This window comes from Trichechus manatus, unplaced genomic scaffold (assembly GCF_000243295.1).
Source record: "Trichechus manatus latirostris isolate Lorelei unplaced genomic scaffold, TriManLat1.0 scaffold00005, whole genome shotgun sequence".
NCBI classification, from domain to species: domain Eukaryota; kingdom Metazoa; phylum Chordata; class Mammalia; order Sirenia; family Trichechidae; genus Trichechus; species Trichechus manatus.
The window spans coordinates 18,143,102-18,163,842 of NW_004443941.1; the positions used below are offsets into that span (position 1 = coordinate 18,143,102).

Sequence of the window (20,741 nt, forward strand, 5' to 3'; positions counted from 1 at the left end):
CACAATTTTTATAAAAGTAAAAGAAACAGACTTGGACTCAAATGCCAACTCTACCACTTACTGAGTCACCCTGGCCTAATTTTTAATTTTTCAAAGCCTCAATGTATTCATTTTAAAGATGGGAATAATAAAAGCCCCTACATCATAGAGTTTCTGTAGTAACTGAATGAGATAGTACAGGTTAACTGCTTAGGTCAGTGTCTGGTATAAAATAAATGCTTTAAAAGTATTAGCTATCATTACCATTATAATCCATAAATCATACCTTAGTCTTTCAAAACGAATCTAATATATAAATAAAATCAGACCTACTCAAACAGAAAAAAAAGACAGTTTATGTCCCAAGATCAACTTTCCATATATAAAGTGACAGACAATAAAATACCTGATGTTAGAATGATTACCCAAATGGATAACATCATCTTGAACATTCAACTTTTTCTAATTAGGCTCAACTACATTTAAGTATTCTTTTAACAAAAAAGTTCATTTCACAAGTCCTTTCAACAATTTCTGAAACCAGAAAAAGAAACCCAAAGCTTATTTAACCATATATCATCAGAAATTTTAGTTGATAATATATATACACTCATATTTACATATCCCAAGCCATGGTATTTTCAATCGCCTCATGTGCATGCGAAAGCTGGACAATGAATACGGAAGAATAAAGAAGAATTGATGCATTTGAATTACTATGTTGGCAAAGAATAATGAATATACCATAGACTGCCAGAAGAACAATCTGTCCTGGAAGAAGTACAGCCAGAATGCTCCTTTGAAGCGAAGATGGTGAGACTCTGTCTCATCTACCTTGGACAAGTTATCAGAGGGGACCAGTCCCTAGAGAAGGACATCATGCTTCGTAAAGTAGAGGGTCAGCAAAAAAGAGGAATACCCTCAACAAGATGGATTGACACAGCGGCTTCAACAATGGGCTCAAACACAGCAACAATTGTTGAGGATGGTGCAGGACAGGGCAGCATTTTGTTGTTGTACATAGGGTCGCTACGGGCATCTAAAAACAAAACACACACACACACGCTTAAATTTCAAATCCAGTGAACTCACTGCATTTATCTGAATTACCCTCTTACATATAACTCCCTGGCAGAGACATTAAGGTGTATCACCAGTGTTAGACAGCTTTAATGTCAAAAAACAGAGCAATTCACTATGAAAACCTTGGATTATTAGATGTGAGCCAAACCCACAGAGTTCCATCCTTGGTCCGATTTGTCCCTGTTGCTGAAAACCCCCTGGCTTTTTATTTTTATATACAATAAAATGCACCCATTTTATGTGTATAGTTTGATGAGTTGTGACAAATGTATACACTTGTGTAACCACCAGCACAATCAAGATATAGACCATTCCCATCACTCCAAAAAGTTCCTCTGTGCCTCTCTTAAGTCATTCTCCCTCCAATCCCCTCCAGACTTAGGCCACCATTGACCTGCTGTCAGTAGAGCAGTTTTGCCTTTTCTAGAATTTCATGTACATGGAATCATACACTATGTACACTCCTTTGTGTCTGGCTTCTTTCACTTAGCATAACGCTTCTGAGATACATCCGTGTTGGTTTATCATTAGTTTGTTCCTTTTTATAGCGTCCGTGGCTTTTCTAAGCTTTGTATCTTTTTTTTTTAATTGTGCTTTAAGTGAAAATTTACAGTTCAAGTTAGTTTCTCACACAAAAATTTATACACACATTGTTATGTGACCCTAGTTGCTCTCCCTATACTGTGACAGCACACTCCTCCTTTCGGACTTCCCCTGTCCATTCAACCAGCTCCTGTCCCTTTTTGCCTTCTCATCTAGCCTCTGGACAAGAGATGCCCATTTATAAACTCTGGATCTTAGTAGTAAATTTGGACCAAGACTGAGGCAAAAGCCTAAAGAAAATGCTTTAGGCCTATGTAAAGAATATATCATTAGCTACCTGCACATGTCTATGAAAAGCTTAATATTATAAAATAAGGGAATTTTTTTCCCCTTGGCCATAACACTAAGTTTTTTCAGCGAATGTTGCTGAAATCAGCAGGATTTCATGTTCCTATTTGTATTTGGATCATTATCTGGATGACAAGACAAGGGCAAGAGCTACCTCAGACTTTGTCATGATTTTATGTTGGATTGCTTGACATGAATGATTTCAAACATATACACAGAGATCGCCTTTTTAACATCAGCTAAGACACGCAGGAAGAAAATAACTGCTCTAATTTCAATAGTTTTTCAATTAGCAGTGTGAATAAAGTAGGCCCATGGATACACAGCTTGACTTCTAGTTGTTCTTTGTCTTCTCCCCATTCCCAAATAAACAGCTCCAGATTACAAAAGGTAAACTAAGAATCAAACAACAACAACAAAAAGTAGCTGCTGAGGCTGCTTATGTACAACCAAAATCCTCATGGGATTTGCTTTCTTGGTTTGGAGGTTAAGGTCATGGTTTAATGGGACATCCCAGTTAATTGGCCTAATAATGTGTTCAGTGCTTCGGTTCTTCCTTCTTGTTTGTTACATAGTCTTAAAAGACTGCAAGTTGCCATCCAAGGCACAACAATTGGTCTCTATTCACCTGGAGCAACAGAGGAAGGAGAGTCAGGATATAGAATGCGCAGCTAACTGCCTCCATGAACAACTGCCTCTTTGGCCATGAGACCAGAAGAACTGGATGGTGCCCAGCTACCATCACTGAACATTTTGATCAAAGATTCTATAGAAGAGTCATGATCAAAAGGGGGAAAATACAGAACAGAATTTAAAATTCTCAAGGACTCCAGACTTCCTGCAGCCATGAAGGTTGGGTGAACCCCTGAAACTATTGCCCTGAAGTAATCTTTAAACCTTAAACCAAAAATAGCCCCTGAAGTCTTCTTAAAACCAAACAATAGTTCAGCTTAACTATTAAGGTCTGCCTTGAGCATAACGTTCTTTCAAGAACTATCTATATGGGATCAAACTGACAATAGCAACTTGAATTATACAGGAATCTTAGGGGGGCAGTGAATTTTTGTTAATGGGGGAGGAATAACTCAGAAAAGGAGGGTGAGAATGGTTATACAACTCGAAGAATGTAATCAATGTCACTAAATGGTAAATGTAGAAACTGTTGAATTGGTGTATGTTTTGCTATGTATATTCTCAACAACAAAATAAAATTTTTTTTAAAAAGGAATCAGACAGCACAGGTTTCATAAGGCTTTTAGAGGAAATTTATTTGTAGGTTTGAGTGTCTAATCATTTTAGTATTATGTTTATGTTAGTGAAATTGGACAGAACATGACTACTGCATTTTTACGCAAATAACACACATCTTCTATGTTTGTTTGCCACCATGCCCTCCGCCGTGAGGTATTTTCATAAGAGCCACCACGTCAATTTTTTTTAAACATTGCTGTAAAATGAAAAAATTAACATAGCACACTTACAAAAATATCTCACATCGGGGCACACTTGACAAACAATCATAGAAGGCATGCATTATTTGCATAAAAATACAGTAGTATATAATCACAGTCCTAATAACCACAAAAGTAAATTTACTTTACTTTGGAACATGGTTTTATATGTCCAACATGTCTAGGAAGAATGTTTCTCATGATACAGTGTACAGCCATTTCAGTACAATCACTATTACTGGCAAAACAACTCAAACACTGATGTTCTGCTTGATAAAACTAGCTTCTCAAGATAAAATACTTACTTCATGGCACTTCACATTATTGATAACTCCTCCCTTCCTAAAGCTCTTTACACTGTGCTGACAATTTTCAAAGTATTCACAACCATTCACATTTATTCTCCTCCTAAATTCAAAGTGGGAAGGGGGGCAGTCCCCAAAACAGTAAATTAGCCTTCCACTCAAAACAGTCTCTGCCTTCTGATCCAATCTCATTGATTCAGCTATAATTTACATACTGACTTCTCACATGGATTTTAATCTAGATTTAAAAACTAAACTTGCCTGCTCTAGACATCTCTTCAAATATAACATATCCAAAATTTTCACCTCTGTACCCAAACCACTCATAGCTCCATCTGCCTATTTTTGTTAATAACAGTATCCTCTAATAACCAAGGCTAGAAACCATTTAAGTTTCTTTGATATAAATCCAACCACTACATTCTAAATCAGTATGTTCCATCAAATCTTCTTTTAAATGTCTCTCTCATCCTCCTGTTCTTTTGTTGTGTTTTTTTTCCCCACTTCCCCTACCATCCTAATCTTGAGCGTCTTCAGCTAATGCCTAGGTTACCTTAAATGCTACCTAGTTGGTCTCCCTGACTTCAATTTCTCCTCTATTCTACCCTGAAGATTATCACCAGCTTGGTTTCTCTAAAACATACCTTAAATGTCCCAAAAATAGATGTAGTGGCTTCTTACTCCCCCCAAAGGACATTAAGTACAAAGTATCCAGTCTGAATTTACTTATCAGAAACCTTCCTCTCTAATCTGCCTGGGCACTACATAGCCCAACACACAATGCTCCTTCCCACACTCAGAGTTAAATTTTCCTATCTTCTTTTATTCAGCTAACCAAATCCTTCAAACCAGTTGCCGCTGAGTAGACTCCAACTCATGGCAAAACTGTGTGTCAAGAGTAGAACTGTGCTCCATGGGGTTTTCCATGGCTGATTTTTTTGGAACTAGATCACTAGGCCTTTCTTTCAAAGCATCTCTGGGTGGACTCGAACCTTCAACCTTTCAGTTAGCAGCCAAGCATTTAAACCATCTGCACCATCCAGGGACTCCAAGTCCTTCAAGGTGCCTATGAAATAACACCTCCTCCTTGATGTTATCTCTAATCTTTCATCCCACTCTCTCACCCCTCCTCTACAATCATCCATATTCGTTTTAACATTTTTGCCGTCCTTATCCCTTCCAAAAAATCAGCCATTGAAAATCCCACGGAGCACAGTTCTACTCTCACACATATGGGGTAGCCATGAGTCAGAATCAACCCAGGGAAACTGGTTATCCTCTCAAACCCTAACTTGTGCCCTTAGCTCCTAGCAGGTACTGAATAAAATACATGTTAAGTTAAAAGACACCTCTTCAAGAAAAGATACCCTAGTGAGTCATTCCAATGTTCCCAGAAATTTTAAATTGGCAAAGATCTAAAAATCTACTGGAACATTGATTAACCTCTATCATCTACTATAACATTTATTAAGTACAAGCAATCCTTGATTTCCAGCAACTTTACTTCTGGTAATTCACATTTAAAGGACCAAGGCAATTACACCTACTTACAGCAGACAGAGGGCACACTAGGGAATTTATTTCACTTGGTTTGTTTCCTGATGCCTTGCATAAAGCATCCCCAACTCCACCTAAGTCTAGCCCCATAACCCTTTTTTGGGAACATCTCTGGCTCTATGCCAGAATCCTTTAGCCTAGCTCTCCCTAGAGGTCCTTGGGCTTAGAGTTAAAGAAAGAAGAAGCTAGACTAAGCTGAGCAAAGGGAGGAATGTATGAAGGAAAAGAAAATATTTAAGGGATTGTTTACTATAAGTATAAAGCAACCACCCTTCTTCCTTCCCCCCGCAACCTCCAATATTACCACTGAAGTACTATCCTTCCAAGAATTCAATTCAATCCTAGCATTTTGGGGATTGTTTTAGAACTGATTTTAGGTTAAAATTTTGAATTAGTGTCGTTTTACAGACACATCATCTAATTAATCCCTAAAAACAAACACAATTTACAAAAAAGAAACACCAGCTTTCTAATCGCAAAGCAAATCCATACTTATGTCTACAAAATGTATTTATTTAAGAAAAAAACAGGGAAATAGAAAGTAGGGCAATCAATAATGGTAAATACGCAAAAGCAGAAATTCAAATAGCCAGTAAACATATGAAAAGATGTTCACCCTCACTAGTAATAGAAGAATGCAAAATTAAAGTGAACAATGAAATACCAGTTCTCCCTCACTAGGAAAAAAAGACTCTCAATACCAAATGTAAGCAAGAATATTAGAGCTGTGCTTTCCAATCCAGTAGCATTTGAAACGTGGCTAGTACAACCTGAGAGCTGCTTTGAGTGGAAAACACCCACTGGATTTCGAAGAACTAATATGGAAACAAGAATGTAAAATATCTCATTAATTTTGTATTGATTAGGTATTAAAATGATTATATTTTCAATATACTAGATTAAATAGAATATAAAATATATTATTAAAATTAATTTCACCTGTTTCTTTTTGCCTTTTTTAATGTGGCTACTAGAAAATTTAAAATTACACATATATATGACCCATATTACACTTACATTGGACAGCACTGATATAGAGCAACAGGAACTTTTATCTAACACTAGTGGAAGTATAAATTGGTACTGCCACGTTAGAGAGAATTTTGGAAACATCCAGGTAGGCTATAAGATGGAAATAGCCTATGATTCAGCAGTTATACTCCTAGGTATGTGCCCCAAAGAAACTTTTGCACATATACATGATAAGACATGTAAAATTATGTTTTAGCACCATGGTTTATAATAAGAAAAATAATACAGATGTTCATCCGAAAGAGACCAGATAAACTGTATTATAACCATACAATGGAATACTTTGCAACCCTGGGGAAAAAAGGAATAGAGCTACATGTATCAACAAGGAAGAACTTTGAAAAAATGCTAAGTGAAGAAAGCAAACTGTATTAAACATTTAGTTAGTATATGACCATGTAAACAAATTATGAAGTCACTTAAAACAATGTTATTCAGAGATAGATATATACATGGAGAACACATACATATGTGTGTGCCTTTTATGTGTGTATATATGTGCATGTACATATATATATACATAAAAAGCAGTAAGCACAAAATTCACAATAGTTGGGGGGTGGGGATGGAATCGAAGAACGTTAGAGACTTTGATTGTACTGGTAATGTTCTACACCCTATGTTAACATGGACGGTGGGTACTGTGGTGTTCCTTATTCTTTATAACGGTTTATGTCTGAGATATTTTGTTTTTTAACACATGATTTCGTATACCACGTATAGCATTAACTGGATATACTTTATAGTTTTCTGCAACGTAACAAAGCAGTAACTGCACAGTTTTAACCATGTTAAAAGTAGATACACCTTGAATAATATCAGGGTTCAGGAGAAGTTACCCATAAACAATTATATAAACACCAATTTTATACCATTACATGAGAAAAAGGGAGCAACACATACACCCAAGATCCGAGGTCAAGAAAATTATTCTTTAAATAGCCAAAGAGTAAATATTTTCGGCCTTGTGGGGGCCATTTGTTTTCTGTCACAAGTACTCAACTCAGCTGTAACAGCAGGAAAGCAACCATAGACAGTATGTAAATGGATGAGAGTGGTTGTGTTCCAATAACTTTATTTACAAAAACAGGCAATAGGCCATATAAGGCCAACAGGCTCTAGTTTGCTAACCCCGTCTAGATCCGTCTTTAAAAAACAAGTCAGTAAATCCATTAAGTGAAAATCTGAAGGGGAAATGGATTTGCATAGTAACAAAACATCATGTCATGGATTACCTGGTAATCATACAGTGAAAATGTTCCTTCTCCACGGAGACATCTAGCAGTACCACCTTAACCTAGTTGATCAACCTTAGCACCACTAATACTGTGACAGTCAGACATTTCGTAACTCCTGATGTGATGTAACATGAAGCAACATTACCTATGAAGTATCCTGGCCAAAATGTTTAACCTTAATTTAACAAAATCTTTAGATCTAACTTACCAGTTTACAGAAAACAAAGAATAAGTTTTAAACAAGACCTCAAAGAAACAATCAGGCAACTTCAGAATATGGGACATTTGTTATGGATTGAATTATGTCCTCGCAAAACATGTGTTGTAGATCCTAACCTCTATGCCTGTGGTTCTAATCCCACTTGGGAATGGGTTGTCTTTATGTTAACGAGACAGGATTAGTGTAGGGTATATCTTCAGTCAATCTCTTCTGAGATATAAAAGAGAGTAAGCAAGCAAGCAGTGGAAAGATGAGGGAAGACTGATGGCCAAGCCACATGGAAATCTCCAAGGAACCAGGAAACAGAAGGTGAAGAGACAAGGACCTTCCCCCAGAGCTGACAAAGAGCAAAAGCCTTCCCCTAGAGCCAGCACCCTGAGTTCAGACTTCTACCCTCCTAAACTGTGAGAAAATAAATTTGTTTAAGAAATCCACTTGTGATATTTCTGTTACAGCAGCACGAGATAACTAAGACAACATTCTACAGGATAACTGGCCTTACCTCTTCAAAAGGAAAAAGTGACTCTTTTAAAAACAAAAAAAAAGTGGGGGTTTTAATTTAAAAGAAATGAGACGCTGTGGAAAACCCTCTGGAGGTTCCTCAAAAGCTAAACATAGAACTACCCTATAATCCAGCAATGCCAATGCCACTCCTAAGTATATACCCAACAGACTTGAAAGCAGTGACACAAACAGACACATGTACACCAACGTTCATTGCAGCACTATCTACAACAGCCAAGAGGTGGAAATAACCTAAATGTCTATCAACAGATAAATGGACAAACAAAATGTGGTACATACATACAGTGGACTACTACTCAGCCATAAAGAGAAATGAAGTCCTATGTGCCACAACATGGATGGAACTTGAAAACATTATGCTGAGTAAAACAAATCAATCAAAAAAGGACAAATATTGTATGATCTCACTTAAATGAAATATCTAGAATAGGCAAAGGTATAGAGACCAACGAAGATTTGATACCTCTGAATTATGGTGTTGGCAAAGAATATTGAATATATTGTGGATTGCCAGAAGAACAAACAAATCTATCTTGGAAGAACTACAGCCAGAATGCTTCTTAGAAGCGAGGATGGCGAGACTTCATCTCACATACTTTGGACATGTTATCGGGAGGAACCAGTCCCAGGACAAGGACACCGTGCTTGGTAAAGTAGAGGGTCAGCGAAAAAGACGAAGACCCTCAACAAGATGGACTGACAGTGGCTGCAATAACGGGCTCAAACATAGCAGCAATTGTGAGGCTAGCGCAGGACCAGCAGTGTTTTACTCTGTTGTATACAGGGTCACTATGACTCGGAACTGACTTGATGGCACCTAACAACAATTAACAACATAGAGACCAAAGTTTTATTAGTGGTTACCAGGGGTGAGAGGAGGGAAAAAGGAAGAATCATTGTTTGGGAAGCAGTGAGTTTCTGTTTATGGTGATGGAAAATTTGGCAAAGATTACGGGTGATGGTTACACAAAATGACTAATGTACTTGATCTCACTAAACTGTACTCATGAAAAACAGTGAATTGGCAAAAGTTGTGCTATATGTATCTATGCATCGTTACAACAATAAAAAAGAGAGAAAACTGAAACATAACAACAAGTGCAATGTAATGTATAACCCTTTACGGGATACTGGTGGGGAGGGGGGGTTTGGAAATCATTTTTGACCCAATTGGGTAAATTTGTGTACAGATTGGGGATTAGACAATATTAAAACTTGTTGCCATTGAGTCAATTCCGACTCACAGGAATCCTAGAAGAAACAGAGTAGAACTGTCCCATAGGGTTTCCAAGGAGCGATGCTATCAAGGAATTATTTAATTTTTTTAGATATACTAATTATATTATAGGTATAGAGAAAAATGTCATTTTTTAGAGATTCATACTTAAGTATTTAGGAGGGAGGTGATGATATATGTAACATATTTTTAAATGCTTCAGCAAAGAATTACATTTATATAGATGCAGCAAATACAGCAAAAATATAAACTGTTGATTTTAGGTAGTGGGTATATACTCAGTGTACTATCCTTTTTAATATTTTGTAAGATTAAAATTCTCATAAAAGGAAAAAATATAATGTAAGATGACTCTTAATTTAGCTTACTAAATTATACTCATCACTCCTCCAAAAAAAAATTAGTCTTAAATCTTCCCCCAAATCCTCAAAGTTACATATCATAATCTATCCAAATGAAACACTCCTAAAGTTCATAACCCTGATGTCTTTTTTTTTAATCATTTGATTTCTAAAACCAAGAACAAGCGAAAATGCAGATACTCTGATTAATCACACCACCATCTCAGTGATTTTTATATATTTTGGAAAGATTTTTAATATATAAAATATTCCTGACAAAGCGGTTGGCTACTAACCAGAAGGTTGGTCATTTGAACCTACCAGCCGCTCCATGGGAGAAAGACATGGCAGTCTGCTTCCATAAAAATTACAGCCTTGGAAACCCTATGGGCAGTTGTACTCTGTCCTACAGGGTCCCTATGAATCGGAATTGACTCAATAGCAATGGTTTTGGAATACTTCCCTTTTAGTATTTTTTACTTTTTACCTTGCACAATTGGTTGTTCATGTATCTGTTTTATTACCTTCACCCCCTAGATGGCAGACTCAAATAATCTTTGTTCCCCAAAGTGCCTAGTGGTGGTAGACAATTTTTATTGACTAAATAAAAATGAACGGAAAAAATTTTATCATCTCTTTAACAAGTGAAGCATCAAGTCATTGATAAGGAATTAAAATTGCATTCTTTTTTCCCCTACTCCTCTCTTCCCCCTAGAAGATGCTGTTTCCATGAAGAAATTCATTCATTAAGTAATTACAGATACATAGGTAAGTCGGCATACAAAATTAACTTGGTTGTTGCCCTTAGTGGCTTACACTCTGGAGGAAATGAGAATCTTATCTTGATTTTAAGAGTCAAAAGAACCTCAAGACATCATATGGTCCAGTCCTCTGCCCAAAATCAGGAAAAGTGTGACCTTACAGATTAAGGCTACTGAATACTAAAGGAATAAATAACTCACAAAATCTAAGTAGCAGCAGCAGTAACAGAAAGCACCCAATAAATGTTACAATTATAAAATGCCAGGCCCCATGTAACACTTTTACATGGATTATCTCAATCCAACAACCTTATGAAATATGCAATCATCATCCTCACTTTACAGATGAGGAAATGGAGGTTTAGAAACATTAAGGAACTTATTTTAAGTTACCCATCTATGGAGTGGTGGAGTAACGATTCAAGACTAAGTAGACTGACTTTAGAGTCAATGCTCCCCCATCACTATGTCCTTTTGGAGTTTTTTCCAGAAACGTAATAACCCACTCCAAGAATAAAGGCTACTTCCACCTAATATACATTTATAAACATACACAAGCCAACAATGTAAGTGTCCTATCCAAAAAACCAAACTCGTTGCCATTGCGTCGATTCTGACTCATAGCGACCCTACAGGACAGAGAAGAACTGCCCCCACAGGGTTTCCAAGGAGAGGCTGGTGGATTCGAACTGCCGACCGTTTGGTTAGCAGCGAAGCTCTTAACAACCTGGAAACCCTATGGGGCAGTTCTACCCTGTCCTATAGTGTCCCTATGAGTCAGAATCGACTCGACAGCAATGAGTTTGGATTTTTTGGTTTACATGCCTTATACTTGATTCCATAACATAAATCTGAACAAAAACAAAAAGACACACCTACATGAATTCATTCTATGAGGTGGTCACAGAATCTGAAAGCAGATATTATTTTAACATATCTTATAATAAAATATCAATAAACCATTCTTGTTTATCAGTCTGTGTTTTCAGACTTGGTGGCCACCCTGTATTTAAATAAAAACCAAGAAAGTGAAGACAGATGCAGGAAAAGCAACACAAACCAAAAGCACACAAGAAGAGCTAATAATGTGAAGTAAAATACAAATCTATCACTGACAAAAAGATTCAAGATGTAGGGTAAGAGCAGTAATACAATCTAAATCATCACTAATACTTCCAAACCAGCTACAGATTTTAAAAAAATGAAAGTATAACCGAAAATTATCACACATTAGGTAAAAGTTATTTCATTTTTACATTTTGATTCAAAGCACTCCAGGAGAGCTGGATAGAAAGAAATAAACGCAGTTTCTTTAAATTTAGGGCCAACAACCATGAAAGCTTTAATAAATTTTTAAATTATATAAACAAAACCAGTTATAATTTAAGAAATACAAGTAAGATTTTGTAGGCTTTTTAAATTTTCTTTAATCTAAAATGTAGGCACTTAAAGATGGCCAAATGTTGAAAAGTTTAATGAATCTGGTCTTAATTATGCCACTAAATTTAATAAACTCAAAAAGTTCAAGTTATCTTACATGTCAGTATTTTGATAAAGTGATGAAATAGTTACAAAAATATATTAAAAGTTAAAGTAGTAATTTGAAGACCCATTTGAGTGCAATAAATGAGGTCTCTTAGGTCATGGATGAAACTATGTTCATTTTATATTAAGGCACTGAAATAAACACAAGTTGATTTAATTAAATTTTTTTTAATTCTCTATTCAATGCAGCAATCAAAATCACATGAGACTCTGGTTCAATGACTCTAGAGTGAAAACAAAGGACCACTTAAACATAAAAAGCAAAAAGATCAAGATATATTGCACACATCTTAAGTGTGCAATGTTTGTATAAATTCTGGAAGATGCATCTTTACAAACTGTATCATCACTAGGAAAGCTATAGAACAAAAAGCAGAAAACTAAACACCTGCATCATATCTAAGTGCAACAGGACAACCTCATGCAGAAATAACAAAGGCACAACTTCAAGTAATACAACATAGCTCTGGAATCAAGGGGAGTGGTAATAAATACAGACCAATTTGAGCACGATAAACCAAGAGACATATTGGTTCCATCAGCCATCTTCAGCAGAGTTGTCAGATAACCAGAGAACAGAAGTAGCAGTCACAAATCAGTGACAGCTTACCAGATAGTACTGATCAACCACTAATCTTTCAGCTGTACTCACATAAGAATAAAAACAGCAGCAGGATCTTTTTCAAACACAAATGACAACACATATTTTACAGGCACATCCCAAGTTGTTCACATCAGACTTGCTAAAAGTCCCATTCTCCCTCCTCCTATGATCCCACCATTTCTCCTATCCTCCCTTCTAGGAACTCATTTGCCTAGGGTTGGATAGTAAATGGAAACACCTAATGCCCCCGGCTGCCCTAATGTAGGGATCTTTCTCCTCTTTGGCTTACCTTTCAATCTTAACTCAGTGTCTCTCAGGTACAATCATATTTCCTCCTCCTTCTTTCATCTTTTCATATTCCAGTTTTTGTCAAGTTACAAAAAAACCTTTTCCCCTCCATTTGTTAAAAATAGTAAAATTCTAATCACAGCTTCTAAGCATAGTATAGAAAGCACCATCCATCTCAAATTTTCCACTCAATTTTTTTAAGCCATCCACAAAGAAGTACAACTGTAACGTAAATTGAAAAAGAGTGTTTGTTATCAGAAGGTAAGCTCTTATTAAAAAAAAAAAAAAAGCCAAACCCACTGCCATCCAGTGGATTCCAAATGGATTTTGTCTGTTTTATTCAGATTTCAGCCTGGAATGTGCCTTGCATGATGGTTGGGTAGCTACAGACTAAATACTATTAACTACATTGAGTTCTTTACTTCTCAGTGAGTTGGCAGTCTAATTTAAAAGTAACAGAAAGTCTTCCATATCTAAACTTAATCTTCCATTCATTCTGTCATTTGGAGTTGCTCTGGGTTATTTCCTCTTCGTAAGGGACTGAAAAAGGCCACTTACATTCCGTTAATTCAGAGCTGACTGCCTTAATCAGAAGAAGAAAACAGAAAAACTCTTTGCCAAGATGGGTTAAGCACCCATGGACACTCCTAGATTCTCCTACTCACAAGACCTGTTGCCGTCGAGTCTATTCTGACTCATAATGACCTTATAGGACAGGGTAGAACTGCCACATAGGATTTCCAACGAGCAGATGGTGGATTCGAACTGCCAACCTTTTCGTTAGCAGCCAAGCTCTTAACCATTGTGCCACAAAGGCTCCAACTCATGATAACATCTACTAATTATCCCTTTTCAATGTTAGGAGAGTTCTTACAAACCTACATCAAGAAGATAAAATGCAAGTAGATTTAAGAATCAGTGACATTACTCTCAAGCTTAAAAAAAAACTCGTTGCTGTCAGGTCGATTCTGACTCATAGCGACCCTATAGGACAGAGCAGAACTGCCCCATACAGTTTCCAAGGAACGGCTGGTAGATTAGAACTGCTGACCTTTTGTTTAGCGGCAGTGCTGTTAACCACTGCATCAAGATTAAAAGTGCTTTTGAAATCCTTCAGAATTCTACAAATGACTCAGCACCCTTTATCAAGAGGCGCTCTGGTGGCACAGTGCTTAAATGCTCTGCTGCTAACTGAAAAGTCAGTGGTTCAAACCCACCAGCCACTCTGCAGGAGAAGGATCTGGCAGTCTGCTTCTGTAAAGATTACAGCCTTGGAAACCCTATGTGGCAGTTCTACTCTGTCCTATAGAGTCGCTATGAGTCGGAACTGATTTGATGGCAACAGACTTGGTATTTTCACCCTTTATCAAATCTGCTTCTTCTCAAGTATGTACCACCTATGAAACAAAACCAATTCTCTTGTTTTATTTTCTTTGATATTACAAATTACACCTGATAATATAAAACACATTTAAAAACAGTTTCCCATGAAGGAAAAGGTTTTTCATATTTCAGTCATACAAATGTACTTTATATTCACAATCTATTTTGAGGTGGAAGGCATTCTACATAAAAATCACAGCAATACTAGAGATAGGTCTTACCCTTCCTATATTCTTACCAATAATTGGTCCCACGTCTAAGAGTAAGACAAGTTCCTTAATATTCAATAGAAATCTTCCAACGTTCGCCACTCTCCCCTAATATCACCTTTTACTACATCTTTTATTCACAACAATAAAAAACAAGTTTTCCAACTAGTGATGTTTCTAAACTTCAAGAACTTTAATTTTTCAAGTAACCTGAATCAATTTAAAGCCAATAAATGTAATCTTAATGATATTTTAATATACTCCAAAAGAAAAATTCATTTTCTTTTAGCAAGTTAATATTAAACTAGTAAGTCAAAAAGCTTTAAACCGGTAAACTATGCTTTAAATGTTACACACTATGTTAAATGTATGTCTAATATATGAACAAATTAAAATACTACAATTGGCTGTAGAGCTATTGGGTTCTTGATGCTAAACAAGTTATTACTAGAAATATCATTATAAAAGGTATACGTTATACTAAGCAATAACAAGATATTGTAGATGTGTTCACAAGTTAGCTGTAATAAAAGAAAAAGACAATTATGTGTAAACTCTTCTGTGTCACAACTTACCATAATTTGGAAACAAAGTGTTTGTCTGCTATTAAAATTAAATTGAAGGGGAGAAATAAAGCACCCTGAAATGGGAATGAAAATTTTTAAAAAAAGGTATGAGGACCATATGGTATTTGTTTCCTGGGACGCTAACCAAAAATAACAAGCATTGCCGTTGAGTCGATTCCAACTCATAGGGACCCTATAGGACAGAGTAGAACCGCCCAGAGGGTTTCCAAGGAGCGGCTGGTAGATTCAAACTGCCAACCTTTTGCTGCTAGATGCTACTATAAACTAAATCGCAAAATCTTCAAATAATCTAAGAAATGAAACTATACAGACTACACTTTTGGAAAACTTCATAACATTATCAAGAATTTAGTAAAGAGTTTTTTTAATTACCGTAACACTGATTCAACTACCTGGTCAAATCACTGAAAAAAACCCGTTGCTGTCAAGTCAATTCTGACTCATAGCGACTCTACAAGGCAGAACAGAACTGCCCCATAGGGTTTCCAAGGAGCGAGTAGTGGATTCGAGCTGCCAACTTTTTTGGTTAGTAGCCCAACGCTTAATCACTGTGCTACCAGAGCTCCGGTCAAATCACTGAAGTTAATCTAAATAATGGTCTCCTATAAGGGCGGAATACAGATGGAATGCTGAAAGTGTATCTTACTCTTCTTAAATCTGCACAAATAGGTTAAATCACATTAGAAATGTGTTATTTGATGGGAAAAAAAAAGCTTCCAAACGGCATATCAGAGATTACGTAAACATACTTAGTATAAAACACCAGAAGCATTTTCTATTATTTTAAATCGATGTATTGATGTAAGCAATCATCACCAACAAAAACAAGGATAAAAACAGATTAGGAAGTTCAGTGAGCTCATGTACCTTTTTCTTCACCCATAGGTCAGCTGCTAGAAGCTAATGGCAAACTATTCTTTTATAAATTTTATGTCAAGCAAAAACTACAAAAACCAAGTAATTCCCAAAATCTATGCTACCCATTTTTCAGTGTTTAGTCTAAGTATAGGACAGTGATATGGGAGGGAGTCTAGATGACAAATCTGGGGCCTACCCAGTTTCTAGGAATCTTACCCCTTATCCCCAATTGATCACTTTTTTTTTTTCAGTCTCTCCTTTTTTTTTTTAACCTCAGTGTTTTGTTTTTTAATTGTGATTTAGGTGAAACTTTACAAAGCAAATTAGTTTCTCATTAAACAATGAATACACAAATTGCTTTGTGACATGGGCTGTCAATCCCAAAATGTGGCAACACTCTCCCCTTCTCCATCCACCCCAGGTTCCCTGTTTAAATTCATCCAGTTTTCTTGTCCCTTCCTGCCTTCTGTCTTTGCTTTTGGGCTGCCAAATTAATCACTCTTAATTGGTAATTCTGCAAATACGATGTGTAAGATACATTCTGCAATGAAACGTTAAAGTTGATAATATAAATAACAGTATTTAGTTTTATTTCAAATTCAGAATCGAATTCACTGAGGAAAAAAAAAATCAAGTACAATGTGAAAAATCACTGAAAATCCATAAATACCACATTCCAAACAACTCTCTTACCACTAAATGTGATTTTTTAAGCTATTACTTGACGAAGAAGCCCCGGTGGCACAGTGGTTAAAGCGCTCAGATGCTAACCAAAAGATCAGCAGATTGAACCCACCAGCCGCTCCACTGGAGAAAGACGTCACAGTCTGCTTCCATAAAAATTGACAGCCTTGGAAACCCTAAGGGCCGTTCTACTCTGTCCTACAGGGTCACTATGAGTCCAAATTGACTCAACAGCAATGGGTTTGGGATTACTAGTTGAATAAGTTTTGCTATTAGAATTTTGGACTTAAAAAAAGCTTTTAAGTATTATTTTGATTCTATCAGTTGTTTGCCAAATAATTTCTGCTTAAAAATCAGTGAATTGTGAAAGGCATAGTTCACAGAGTAAAATCTCCTGTTTGTATTTTAATAAGCTAATTTTATTCACTTTATAAATACCTTATGAAGGCCCACTGTAATTAGAAATATACTCTATTTTACTACTTTCTATAATAAGTAACTTGGAAGAAAGGCCTGGTAATCTACTTCGGAAAATTAAGCCATTGAAAACCCTGTGGAGCACAGTCCTACTCTGACATATATGGCATTGCCATGAGTTGGAATCAACTAAACAGCAACTGGTTTATGCTAACGTCACAAAAGACTTCCAAAGTTATATGTAATATATAAACAATCATATATTATAGACAATGTGTGTAAAGAGCACCAATGTGTGAAAAAGGAGATTCACTCCCAGTAGCATATACAACAGAAGACGTATTTACCAATGCATTTATTTATAAGGGCATGGTTTACCTCATGAGAGTTTGCACTCCTTCAACTATTGGCTCAACCAGTTTTTAATGGATCTCCAGAATCAATGTAAACTCTATTCTTCCCAGAGTAGTGGAAGACAGTCAGTCAGCATCACATTTTAATTCAAAAGACTGTAAAAATGTACATTATAGGAAAATACTGTGACTTTCAACAAGAGCCATTTTTTTCTGACCTTGTCAACTTGTGAATCAGTTGCTCTCAGAAGCATCACTAGTCACTCCACCATCCCTTCAGATGATGTAATCTCAAGGATTTAGTAATTATAATATGTGAATTACTGACATAAAGCAGTACTTATTGACATGCCTATCAGACAAACTGAAAAGGCTTTCACCGATTCCTGGAGTCTTCATAGAAATCAGACACCCAGTGTAAGAAAACAGGTGTTGAAAGCGCTGCAGGTCACTTCTAAGAAAATAATCACCACATCAACAAATCAAAAGGATAATGTACAAAAAATGGGGAAAATCTTCACTAGGGGGAATAAAAATCATATAAAAATACTACTCCATGATGCTAATGCAACATAAAGAACTGCTGCAGAAACTGTAACACTCTAAGACAACTAAAGCAAATGAGCAGGGGAAAACACAAACCAAAGAAAAAGACAAAGGTGGCACTGAAAGGTCAGAAGCACAGTTAAAAACAGGATTATCCCTGAAAGAAAATCTTTTGACTAAAAAATCTGTTCTAAATACTAAATCTTAAAAGTTCTATTAAAACCTCACATCGCCCATTTGGGAGGCTTACAAAAAACATTTCTTTAATTAAAATAATACAACTTGTACTATACCAAAAAAAAAACTATACTCTTGGAAAACACTATTATAATAATTAGAATAACTTGCCTCACTATTTGTTCAGAAATGCTCTATTTAAAAGTAGGCCAACAATAGGAACTTTGCTACTGCATTAACAGAGAAAGTAAATGAAATGTCTATTAACATTCAGTGTCTATGGTACATTTCTCCATCTCCTAGAACATACTGTGACTTACACTGTCTGCACGGAACAATTTACCACTCTACATCCATGCAGTAGCTCAAATAAGTTCCTGTGTTTAATCCCACAATAAACCTCAATAATGCTCACATCACAGGAGTTCTAAACGTTTGTTGAGAAAAAAAAAAAAAATTCCCAAAATAGCTACTTAACACTAAGACTACTCAAATTCCTAAATAATCCTTTTACAAGACTCCTGCCAACTTTATTTTGATACATTAAACATGTGGAGCCTATTTTAAAACGTCTTTAACTGCGACTTCACCAAAACAGCTTCCTAGTCGCTCATACGTTTTCTGTTTAAAGTTTTCAAGGTGGTTTTAGACCAAAGTGAATACTGATGAATTTGGGCCGCTATCAAACGCTTAAGAAGCATTTTTGCCAAATTTAATGGGCAAACGTTCTAGATTTGCTAATTGACATCAGACGTCATGCAGCTGAAAAAATGAAACAATTCCCAACCCTCGTTGAGCCTTTCACTTGTAAAACTATTTCAGTGTTACTTTCACATTCTACTTTTAATAATACAATCTCTTTTTTAAAAAGGATGTGAGGCATATTTATATTATTAAGAAACTGATTTGCCAAATGCAGCTGGTCAGTCTGCTCGTAATGAGCCTCTGATAGATGTGGGGTACTACATTCATCATGAACAGTAAGGACAAGGCCAGTCTTATATAAAAACTTCACTGATAAAAGGAAAGACATCCGAAAAGAACGGTGCTGGGGGAGACAGGGAAGGAAAGCCCGGGGTCTGACCAGAAGAGAAAGAGAAACGATTTAAAGCTACCGAGGAGGAAGGAGACGGTGAGACGTACAGACACACGAACCAGAAAGATTTAACAAGGAAGTGAAGTGAAGCGCAGAGTAGGGCAGAAGCTGATGAGGAAACAAATGGAAAAAAAAGGTAGTGTTTGCAAATAAGCACGCACCAAGGAGGGATGAGTTAAGGCCTGGGGTAGCCCCGGTTCTTTGGCGTGAAAGAGATGCTTGCAGGCTACAGCAAAGAAAAGGCAGCAGCAGTTTATTTCAGGGCGTTCGAGCTAACTACTATTCCCTGCCCGGTGCCTCTCCCAGTCCTCGGCCGCGCGAAGGCGGCGGCTGGGGAAGGGGCCTACCCCGGAGCCAGGCCCGGCGTTCCGCTCCCCCTGCCTCCGCCCCAACGGGGGAAACAGGCGAGGGTTAGGAAGGTCGGAGACCCTGGCCGCAGTTCGGTGGCACCCCGAAAATGGTCCCGGGGCCTCCGGGGTGCCCGCGAGCCGTTTCCCCTCCGCCCCGGGCGCCAAGCGGCCTTACCTGAGGCGAGGGAGGGAGGCGAGGTCTAGGGCGTCTTGCTCGCGCCTGGCGCAGAGCCCCACTGCTGTACTCAGCCCAGGTTTCCAACGGAGGCGCGACCCTGCCTCAGCCGCGGCTTCCCCCTCGGGGTCTCGGCCACCTCCGCCGCCGCCTTCGGGGCTGTTTACACCGTCGGGCCCCTCACGCCGCCGCCGCCACCTTCTCTCCACACTAGCGCCGTTGCCGATTCCGCCGCCGCCACCTCCTCCGCCGCAGCCTCGTCTCTCTGGAACATTTTCCAGCCACCGAACCCTGAGAAAGAGACTCCAGCCGCACCGGCAGGAAACTCCCCCGCAAGTGCTTGGGGGACGAGTCCGTCAGAGCACCGGCGGCTTTTCCGCCATTGAGCGGCAGCCGCTCCGCTCCGCTCCTTCTGCAACCCCCTCCCCGCACCCCGTTCTTCCCCGCCCCTCAGGGAGCCCCGCCCCCAACTTCCACCCATTGGGAGGCCGCGCGTCCTCTCACTGTACAGGGTTTGCTGGAAGGACTGTCAATCATCGGTTTCCCTCCCAGTTCGGCTGCCCTCGCTACCTCGGTACTTAGTTTTCCCCGCCCACACTACCCCGCCTCTGAGTTCCCGATCTCCCATTGGGCACAAATGATCACCTTCAATTGGTAAGATCATCTATCCATCAAACACCGCCCACTGAGTGAGACCCAACCTTTTATTACCATTTACTTCATTCAGCCCCGCCTCTGCTATCCACTATCTCCCGGACGTCATGGACCAACCCACCCTACCACCCGTAAGTAGAGACCTCCGTCAATCGAATAACGCCCACCTGCGTTCCGCCTCGCAAAGGCCGAACT

General features: G+C 37.9%; 1 protein-coding gene across 2 annotated transcripts in view; it reads right to left on the minus strand.

Moving 5' to 3' along the window:
• Positions 1–20,378, minus strand: part of PPM1B (protein phosphatase, Mg2+/Mn2+ dependent 1B) — an 84,061-nt gene extending 63,683 nt beyond the window's left edge. For both annotated transcript variants that reach the window (XM_004369508.2, XM_004369507.3), the window contains exon 1: positions 19,893–20,378. The gene's annotated coding sequence lies outside the window, so the exon portion shown is untranslated. The remainder of the gene's footprint in view (positions 1–19,892) is intronic.
• Positions 20,379–20,741: the final 363 nt, after the last annotated feature.